Source organism: Canis aureus, chromosome 1 (genome assembly GCF_053574225.1).
Source record: "Canis aureus isolate CA01 chromosome 1, VMU_Caureus_v.1.0, whole genome shotgun sequence".
Taxonomy (NCBI): Eukaryota; Metazoa; Chordata; class Mammalia; order Carnivora; family Canidae; genus Canis; species Canis aureus.
In genome coordinates, this window is record NC_135611.1 from 90,258,003 (window position 1) to 90,268,750 (window position 10,748).

The 10,748-nt window shown below is 45.9% G+C and overlaps 1 protein-coding gene across 5 annotated transcripts in view; it reads left to right on the top strand.

Moving 5' to 3' along the window:
* KANK1 (KN motif and ankyrin repeat domains 1) overlaps positions 1–10,748 on the top strand; it is a 207,766-nt gene that overhangs the window by 147,374 nt on the left and 49,644 nt on the right. The window lies entirely within an intron of this gene.

Here is a 10,748-nt window from a genome sequence, read left to right on the forward strand (position 1 = left end):
GGCTTAGCCATACACAATTACTTTAGTTATACATACACACTTATACACATACACACACACACATATGCATGTGTATATATACATATATGTGATGGTCATTTTAGAAAATTTTAAAATATGGGACACCTGGGTGGCTCAGCAGTTGAGCATCTGCCTTTGGCTCAGGGCATGATCCTGGGGTCCTGGGATCGAGTCCCGCATCGGGCTCCCCACAGGGAGCCTGCTTCTCCCTCTGCCTGTGTCTCTGCCTCTCTCTCTGTGTCTCTCATGAATAAATGGATATAATCTTTAAAAAAGAAAAAAAAGAAAGAAAAGAAATACACTTCCCTAGTTCATGGCCGGTACTATGGAATGCCTCCAGGGCACCAGGCACGGTTCTGGGTGCTGGGGATCCAGCAGTGAACAAACAAGCAAAAACTCCCACCTTTGAGGACCTTGCATTGTAGTAGAATTGGAGGGTTTCTGTGGACAGAGCATCCGGATTAAATAGAGGACGGATTTATACTAAAAAAGTACACACTGGGTATTCAAAATTCAAGTTTAGCTGGGTGTCCTCTCTTCTTATTCACTGCACGTGGGAGCCTCACCTGGGCACCTGTCCCCTGTTCCTCTTCCTCCTCACTGTCCACACGGTCAGTGTCAATCATTTGTCTTTGTGTTGCCTATCTTCCACAAGATCTCCATCCCACTCCAGGTGACTGGTCCAGTTTTGTTTTCATGAATTGCACACACTTTACTAGGGTTTGACAAAGAGTCCCCTACTGTCATTTGTTAATGTGATGAGGTACAAGCATTACAGATGATCCCCTTTCTGTGGCTTCCTAGGAACTACATGGGTGTAATTGGTGAAGAAAATAGCTGTATTTCTGCTTCGGGGAGGGGGATGGTCTGCTGCCTCTTGGGTTTCTGAATCGTGTTGCAAACTGGATGCACTGTTTACCTCTGTAAACACTAATTACTGTTGTGAAATGTTAATTAGAGCTTCGGATCCTTTAGAAGCTAAATAACAAGTGGTTTATTTGTCAGATGAAGATAAAATACCTACCCCACCTTCTTCACAGGAGTGTTGTAAGGGAAAAATAAAACAATAGCCAGAAAAACACTTCTTATGATGTAAGGCTGGTCAGATGTCAGGGGAATTGCCGCCCCTCTTGTTCTGCTACCTCTGTCCTGAGTTCTTGGTCTGAAAAGCACCTGTTTATGCACCCCTGTGCCAGGCCCTGTCAGATACTGTGACTTTGAGGTAAGAATTGTATTACAGTTGAATAAATAGATCAGTATTAAGGAGTAACCTTTTATGCCTACTATCACCAGCCTTATTTTTGCTAATATTTGCCCTTGGTAGTTTATCATGTTTGTTTCCCCCTCTTGCTATTTTTGCTTTCACAGCATATATATATATATTTTTTCAAGTGCATCTATATATGTTATATATATAATATATAGTATATAATACAGATTTAAGCATATATATTATATATTACATATTGTATTTATATTTTTATTTTTATATGTTATATAATTATAATATCTTTTCCAGATAGCTATATATTTTCTTACTTAGGGTACTTATTGAACTGTGTTAAAAATTTGGTTGTCATTTTAAATTCATATAATACATCTCACAAAGTCTTATCGTTACTCTGGTCAGTTATTTGGCTCCAGGTTCTGTCTCCATGCTGATCTTAAATGAGGTACAAAGGCCGCTGATAAGACCTGGTCAGACAGAGCCACAGACTCCTGGCCGAGCAAGTAGAAAACACTGCCATGCTGTGCAGCCCACTCGGTTGTGTAAATATTTTTCCTGGGCAGCAGCATTTCTCAAACAGAACTCTGAGCCCACGGCCAGCCGAGAAGCCAACAGCAGGAATTGCCTGCTGTTTGTCAAGTGCAAGACCAGTTTGCCCTGACTGGTCTGGCTGGAACCGCCCCGGGGTTTTCTGAGACCATCTGTAAAGAAAATCTCAGCCTGGCAGAGGTGGTGTATCTGTGCTGGTGAGTCTTAGGCCTATTGTCTCCATTAGCCTTACTCGAGAGGCAGAAGGGGAGCTGATGAGAAGCCGAGGCTGCTTTAATTTGTGAGTACCATCCGTGACCTTCCAGGGTGTCCTGCAAAAGTCTGCCAAAGGATTGAATGTGTGTTCCTATCTGTGTTTTGCATTCCCCTTTAAGTGGTGTGTTCAGTGGTGCATCAGAAGAGCTGAGGCTACAACAAAGTTTCCTGACATAAAAACAGGGGGAAGGGCTACTGGGGTCCTTATGATTCACCTGTCCCTACTTTCAGATCACAAAACACAAGTTGCCCAGCTCACCCAGATAGCTAATGGCTAAGCCAGACATTGAACACAGAGAGCCTTTTTCCTTTGTTTGGCACATTCTGTTGATGTCAAAAATCAAAAGTGTGGTGTCTGTGAAGTCCTTATTAAATAGATCAAGGGGAAAGTATGTATTTCAGGAAACTACATGAAACCCAAAAGTAGAACAGTTGTGAGTAAAATGTCCTCCCTGATAGAGGTTATGTTGGTAAGTTATTTTCTTCTTAGAGTGAATTATCTCATAGAGACAAATTGATAAGCATAGCAGTATTTAGTACATCATGCAGCTTCATCCTTTTACTTGGTATGTTTAATAATCGGATTTCAATTAGACTATGCCTTTCAACTTTAAATGAAACTTAGTTTTTTGTTTATTAAAGGCTCATTTCACACTGAAGTTTACAAATGAAATCATTATTTTCTTATAGCAATGGTATTTCAGAAGACAGTTATTTTTTAAGTTATTAGTTGCATTTGAGTTTCATAGCTGGTAAAATGCCAAGACCACCTACACACACCTGGATTTCAGAATCTTGCCTTTCTGATTGAATCAGAACCCCAGAATTCATCCAGCCCCCAGAGACATTCTGAAGAGTCCCTCGTTGGGGCTTGCTTGGTTTACACACTCTTAAGGCTTCCGTTTTAACCAGTAGCCAGCTTCGCCTTCTAAAGCTTTGTTGCTCCAGACCGTGAGCGAGTCCTAATGGGTTAAGCATCATTCAAATTTCAGACAGGCGATTAAACTCTGCAGTTGAGCTGAGGAAAGATGCCTTATCTGGCAGCAAGTACCAGCCTACTTGGGTGTAGGTAGAGTAGAATCCAGACTCTTGCCAGTCCCAGGTGTTGGGCAGAGATACACCCTTCCTTTGGAGACTTCTGCCCAGATGCTCCGTGGGTGCCAACAAACAAGAAAAAAAACACGAAATAAAAACCCAGTAGGGAGATGCCCTACGATGTTAAAACCTTGAGCTGTTGCTCTCAGTCTGAAGCTGTACGATTTGAATATTCGGAGCCCTGCTCATTCGCAGACTTCTTTCTCATCGTGAGTATTGGCATTTGTTTCTGATTATGCATTCCCCCTCTTTCTCGAAGGACTTGGGTGGGCCAGCTGAGCCCATCTATGGTATAGCTCGTTAGCTTCTTTTCCAAGGGTCTGCCTTCTTCCTGTCCCAGATAATTCCAGTTCATATATTTTATGTAGTTCCTGAGAAGAGTTTGTGTGGGCTTGGGAAATGAATGACTGTAGCTCACAGTTTCTGCTTTGGGGTCCTTCTCTACATGAGGCTGTTTGATTTGATCTGCTGCGAAAAATATCAGCATAATTCTCAAATTCACAGAGGTTGTAAATTCTTGCTCTTCTCTGGCAACATACCTAAAAAATTGCATTGAGTAGACTCCTCTAATAAAAACTTTGTAGAAGAGCCAGCCAGGAAATGAGATTTGATAGAATTCATTCACACACTTGTAGATAGTCGAAGTTAAAAAAAAAAAAATTGGAAGATCCTGTTTTTCCTCTCTTGGCTTCTCTGCTGGATATTTTTGGAATGAGCTGGAACTAATTTACTCACTTCCATATGATTTAGGAAAAGTGTGTTCATGGTTTAGAGGCTAAGCCTGGTTCTGCTTTGGGGTGCAGTTCATTGTGAGTCCAGAAGACAAGAAATGTTTTAAACCTGCAGCCCATTTGTATCTCACCATCATCTCAGCTGGTAGTTCTGTATGGACAAGTGATCTCACAACTTAAAAATAAGTATGCAGTTATTTTAGGATGTGTTTTTAAATTGTGACCAGATTTCTAATCTTAACAGCTCTTGGAAAAGATTAAACAATATTCTCTAATATGAATAGAAAGCCTTTCTAACCAACAGATAGAAAAGCAGAAGTATAAGCGTGATGGAAAACTGGGCCAATAAATAGATGGGGAGACTGATGGGATGTGTTCTCAATCCCGAAGTTAAATCTGTATACTTTTTTTTTTAGATTTTTAAAAATTTATTTATTAATGAGAGATACAGAAAAAGAGAGAGGGAGGCAGAGACACAGGCAGAGGGAGAAGCAGGTTCCATGCAGGGAGCCCGAGGTGGGACTTGATCCTGGGTCTCCAGGATCACGCCCTGGGCTGAAGGCAGCGCTAAACCGCTGAGCCACCCAGGCTGCCCCAAATCTGTATACTCTTACTCTGTCCTATTTGTGACAGGCCAAATTTGAGTGACCTGTGACTTTGCTCCCGGTTGGGTCGGAGGTTGGTAGAGTTTCGCCCTGTGAGCCTTTATTTAAAAAAGAGTGGCGCTTAGAGTGACGGTTTATGGAAGCAATTTGCTATGAATAGTAACAAGTGCTGAGTTTATTTTAGGTCCCTTTTCGTGATCTCATTTAAGTGAAAAAGTTTTCTCTCTGAGGGATTGTTCAAACTTTGGACTTGATCTCTGTTGGGTAGAATCAAGAGACAGCCCTGTGGTTTTCTGAACCTAGTCTCACAGTATTTGGCTTCGTGAATAAATCCCACCAGCTTTGCAGATAATTTTGTGAAAACATTGATTCAGCTTGGGCTGTCAGATTTTCCCATCCCTGCCCACTTTTCGGAATGCCTTTTCGAACAGCAACGGCTGTCCACTAGGTGAAGGCATTTTAAGTGTCAGTGGACAAGCAGGCCCAAGGGCACATTTAAGAGTCTCCTGGAAGAAAAGGAGAGCAACATCTCCATAGGCTCGACATACAAAAGAGAGAGATGCGAGACTTCTAACAATTCCTAAGCCCAAACGCATAGTGTGTTCACACCCATATTTAAAAGTGCATCACTTCTTACTTCTAACTAAAACCAAAAGAATCCTCTGTCTTCCTCCGCCGCCAGCATCCTCCTCAGCTCAGGCCATATACCCACCAAGCGCGGCTGATTTCTTTCCTTTTCCCCGGCTTTCCCGATTGACCGACTGGGATGCATTAATCAAATCAGTGACACACCAGGGAGATGTGTTTTTGAGGCAGCCCAGTTGGCACGTCCCCCTCCAGCTGGGCGGACAAAGACTGGTCTGTGTTGCCGGGAGCTGGCAGGGAGGCCGTAGTACCTGCCGGCTCTGTGCACATGTACACGACAGGGACTCCGCCCCGGCAGGTGGTGAGTCAGCCCGATGATACACCGGTTGTCACAGCGCACCAGGGTGGAGACCTGGAAGTCCGCGGGCCGGTAGGGGCGGAGGGAACGGTTTGCATGCCCAACCATTCCAACAATGTAGCTTACAGGAAAAAAAAATTGCAAAACACCAAAGCCCTGTGCCACCAAGTTTTTCCATCAATACCAGGCTTTGCACAGCTTCCAGATCCGCCCCGGGGACAGATGGGAGGGGGAAACGGTCACAGCACATTCGTAAGCTTCTGGGGTTGGTTACCTCCCACCAGCTCCCTCCAGGACACGGGCTTGCACACTCTCAGGCGTCCCCCACGCACACAGGCGACGTGGATTCTCTGAGAGGGGGTGCTCACGTGTCACTGGGGCGCTAGAAACTAGCACAGATACTGATTTTAAATGAAGAATCCCCAGACAGAAAATCTTCCAGAAAGGTAACTGGGGCAGAAGGGGCGGTGAGGTGGGTGGCCAAAAGGTGGGGGCTTTTCCTCCAGGGCGTTATTCTTTGGTTTTCTGTGCTTTGGCCACTTTGATGATGAAAAAGCAGACTTTCCAAATAGTGCTGGATTGAATGAAATCAGGAATTCATTCATTCTGGAATGACCAGAAGGATACAAAACTCAGTAAAAAGACTTTAGTGCAGTGAGTTCATTCATTCATTCATTCATTCAGGAGCTCACTTTTAAATGACAGCACAGAAATATATTTGGCAGGGGCCCTGGGTGGCTCAGTGGTTGAGCGTCTGTCTTTGGCTCAGGGCATAATCCCGGGGTTCTAGGATCAAGTCTCACATCAGGCTCCCCACAGGGAGCCTGCTTCTCCCTCTGTCTGTGTCTCTGCCTCTCTGTGTGTCTGTCATGAATAAATAAATAAAATCTTTAAAAAAATGTATTTAGCAGAAGGGCAACTGTTTCCCTTTTCTTTGTGACAGGGACCAACCCCAAGGTCCTATGAAAGTTGGTCTGTCTTTTCCTAACTGTCACTTCATTATGACTTTGGTTAAGGATGGCTGGCAAGATTAAGGACCATTGAACTTTGTATTCTTCTGGTTTTTTTGTTTTGTTTTTTTTGTCTCTCCAAACATTTTTGGCTTTCACAAACTTTAATCTCTGTTCGCTCCTCTTAACTCTGGACTTTTGTTTTTGGCCTTATTTGGACAGAACTCATGATCTATTTCTGTTTCTTCAGCCCTGGTGCCTGCAAAAATCACGGTGGGCCTCCCCAGCCCTCCAGGGCTCCAGGCAGCAGGAGACCAGCTCGGGGCAGAGAGTCCTGGAGCAAATGGGGCCTTCTGCACCAACCCCACTGCTGGTTCCCAGCCCACCTATCCTGCTCCCTTCCGAGGGGCTTGCTCCAAGCACTGCTCTCTCGGCCTGGATGTCTTTCCCATACCTGCTACTGTAAGCCCTTCTTATCCTTCAAGATCTGCTTCCTCTCTCACCTGTCCCAACACGAGTTCTCAGGTACTCCCAAGGGGACTTCACCCCTTCCTCTTCTTTCTTCCTGGAGAGCTGTGTATTTTAATGCAGAGGTACAGTCACGCACCTCACCAATCTGTAAGCGTTTGAGGTCTCAGGAGGCAAGAGTCACATCATCTGCCCCTTGGTGTGCCCACTGTGGCTTGCTCGGTACTCAGCGTAGAGTCAGCAGCCTCCACATTTAGCCAGCACGTATTTGCAGCACGCCTACTTTGTGATGGCATGAAGCTCGGCCTCCGATCCAGAGCCGGGCAGGGGCACAGGGCCTGCCTGAGAATCTAAGCCATTGAACTGAGCCCTGCCATTTGCCCATCTCATGTTGTTGCTCCCCATGCGTCTTTCTCCCAGCCTGTACACCTGCCTATTCCCCTGGATGAACAGGTGGCTTTCATACCGTGGCACACGCTCACTGCCAGGCTTCCTCCTCTTACCTCACCTTCACATTTGCTTTCTCTCCATCACATGCTCTGAGGCAGGCTTCAGATGTCATTGTCTGTTAAGTGCCTTGGGTCCCGGGGAGAGGTGACCAGGCATAATGTGGTTGTCTAGGGAAGATGATTGTCACAGGCCATTTGGAAGGTTCTTTCTAGCTCCCATGACCACTTTCTCATTAGTGACCCAGCCCGAGGGAGCAGCTGGAGCTCTACTAAGTTCTTTTTGCCCCAGGCTGGTTACCTGGTCAGGTTTGGCGGGCTGTTGGAACTGTGGATGAGAAACCGAGTTGGTGGCCTCAAAGGTTGGGAGTATGGCCGGTTGGTCTGGCTGCGTTCTTTCCCACAGTTCTCCTGGGAAGGTCTCTTAACAGATCTAGGTGCCCTCTTAGATGGGAGGAAATAAACGGTTATTTCATTAAGTAAATAATTATTAAATAAATTATAATTAATAAATTATAATTATTGTCATCCGTAAACAAATAAATATTAAATAGACCTTTATTGTTTGCAGCATTTATAGTCTTTGTGGTCATCTAATTTGAAGTTTTAATCCCCTTATTTCATGCCTCAATCCATTTCGTCCCAGGCTTTTTAAATGCCGATTTCAAGACGCAGGTGAAAATATATGGAGGTGGTCTCTTGTCCAAATTTGATGAAAGTAATAATCCTGGGGCACCCCAGGCTGTAAAGAAAGGCTGACGTGTAGAGATTCGGTGTGACTCTGGTGTTAAGACTTAAATGTGCTCAAGGAAATGCGCCTTGTTGAGTAAGGTATAACGAAGGCAGAGGATTTCTTCCTGGCGATTTTTCTGATATGCCAGTCACCCACAATGTCCTCATCATCATTTCACGCCCCTGGCCAGAACCTCACACCCCTGCTGGGCACACCCTCCTCTCATTGACTGTGGCCTCTGCTTGGAAAATCTCCCCTTACATTTTAGAAAAAGCAGATCCTTCCAATCCAGGTGTGTAAAGGAGGAGTCCTCTTCTGAAACCCAACACTGTACACACCTACCAGGACAAGAAAGAGCTAGAAGCCCTTGCTGGACCTGTCCTGTAATCCCCTTGGAGCCCTGTCAGCCCTTTGGGCTGTGGTGGAGGTTGGGTGGAGAAGGAGCCACTGGGGATGTGGATGGGAGCCCTGCCCACACTGCTGTCCCTCCCTGGGGTTCCCTTAGACACCAGCTTTGGTGTCACACCCATCACCAGCCTGAGGGCCCAGGAGGGAAGTAGCACAATGAAGTATTTGGATTCTTGACAGATCCAGGGAGTGAGGGTGGGAGGCTAAAATATTGCAGACATAACCCAGGCCTTCCCTGGGAGTGAGAACATCCTGATTTCAGTCTGTGTCTTTAAAAAAAAAAAGGATGTATTTATTCATGAGAGACACAAACGTAGAGAGAGGCAGAGACACAGGCAGAGGGAGAAGCAGGCTCCCTGCGGGGAGCCTGATGTAGGACTCGATCCCAGGACCCTGGGATCACCACCAGAGCCAAAGGCAGATGCTCAACCACTGAGCCACCCAGGCATCCCTGTACATCTCTTTAAAAGGAAAAGAGTAACACGCAGAGTTTGGCTCCTCTGGGAGGAATTGAATTGACTGCCAGGCCCGGGGCACCTGCAGTGCAGGGAGGTGCAGGGGAGGGGGGACACACAGTGCTCGTTGAGATGAAGAGGACAAAGCTCCTCTAAGTTAGTCCGGATGTGAGATGTGGGTACCAATTGGAACAGAGAGATGAAGGAGCTGTTCTGAGAGCCTGGATGGAAGAGGTGGCTGGAAGGCTAAGAGACAACTTTGGACAGAGCTGATACTTAGCTGGTCTGTGCAGAAGAGGAGGATTTTGTCTGAGAAGATCAGGGGAAATGCAGTAGAAAAAGAAGGAACAATCCAAGCAAAAACACATTCATTCTCCTCCCCACCCCACCCCCAGCTTTCTCTGCCCTCCAAGGGTGAAGGGGGGGAGAGCATACCTCGGATGCAGCCCTTCAGTGCCAGGTAGCCTTCATGCAGCAGTGGCCACAGAAGCATCCTCAGTAAAATGCCAGTAATCACACTTAGCTCAGGATGGAGAGATGAGTTCACATTGGTCTGAAGCGCCCAGCACAGCGTGGGCCAGAAGAACTGCATGCATGCTGGGGGTGATCGGGATAGATGGGGGCGAACGGTGGCCCCGAGCCTCAGAGCCCAGCTACAGGGTGCCCTGTTGGGGAGGTGGAGGGGTGCTAGCACTCACTAACCCAGAGAAGAGGACCACACTAGGAGAGGAAGGTACATTGAGGCCAGGTCGGGAAATGTACATTTTAAGGTGTCCATAATGTAATTCACTGTCACCCTCACTACCTCACTGCATGTCCGTTTTCTTTCTAGACAAGGGGTCAGGACCTCCAAGAGGACAAGTCTTTTTTTTTTTTTTTTTTTTTTAAGGTTTTATTTATTTATTCATGAGACAGAGAGAGGCAGAGACACAGGCAGAGAGAGAAGCAGGCTCCCTGAGGGGAGCCTGGTGTGGGACTTGATCCTAGGACTCCAGGATAACGCCCTGGGCCTAAGGCAGGTGCTCAACTGCTGAGCCACCCAGGCGTCCCGAGACAAGTCTTGCTGCAGTCATCCTGTTAAGCAGGAGCCAGAGCTGCAGGCTCAGGTATGCTTCCTGCAGCCTCAGAGCTCTGCAGCCGCCCCCCACGAGATGACTCGGCCAGCCCGGTGACCCAGGAGGCTTCCTCTGGCCCATTTCCCCCCTCTCACTGGGAGTCACCCTTCCCGGATACTTTGCACCCAGTTGGACCCACCCAGTCCTCCCACCTCTCATTTGGATGCTGCTTTTGTGTGTAAATTAAGAGAGCAAAGGCAGGCAGGTGTGTCTTTCTCCCTACCATGAGAGCCTGTGTGATTGGTGCTTTCCAGGCAGAAAGAGCACCTATCTTCAATTTTTCTTCCTTCTGGACTTTTGTCATCCTTCGTAAAGGGCTAGATAGTCATTTGTATACTATGACTTTCTCTGCTAGACCTCTCCTTAATAATGGAAGCACACATACAAAACAATTACCTTCAGCTGTTTGGGGAAGAATCTATATTCTTTTTTTTTCTTTTTCTAGAATAAGCTGTGTCCTTACCAGAACACAATGTTTATGAAATAAAAGTTCAGCAGTAATCTCTTTTGCAGGATTGAGAAATAACTACGTTCAGATGCATTCTTCCATTTAGTTCTTAAGAACAAGTCTTTGGATAATAATCCCTAGTTTGGAATATAATCACATGACTGAGTAATACCAGAGTTTTCTTATAAGTACAGAGGAAAAAACTTACTTTCTTGGTGAAAAGCAAATGATAAAACAAGCATTAGGGGATTTTTAGGATGATGGGCTTTTTCTAAAACTGGTTTGTGGGGATGGATGC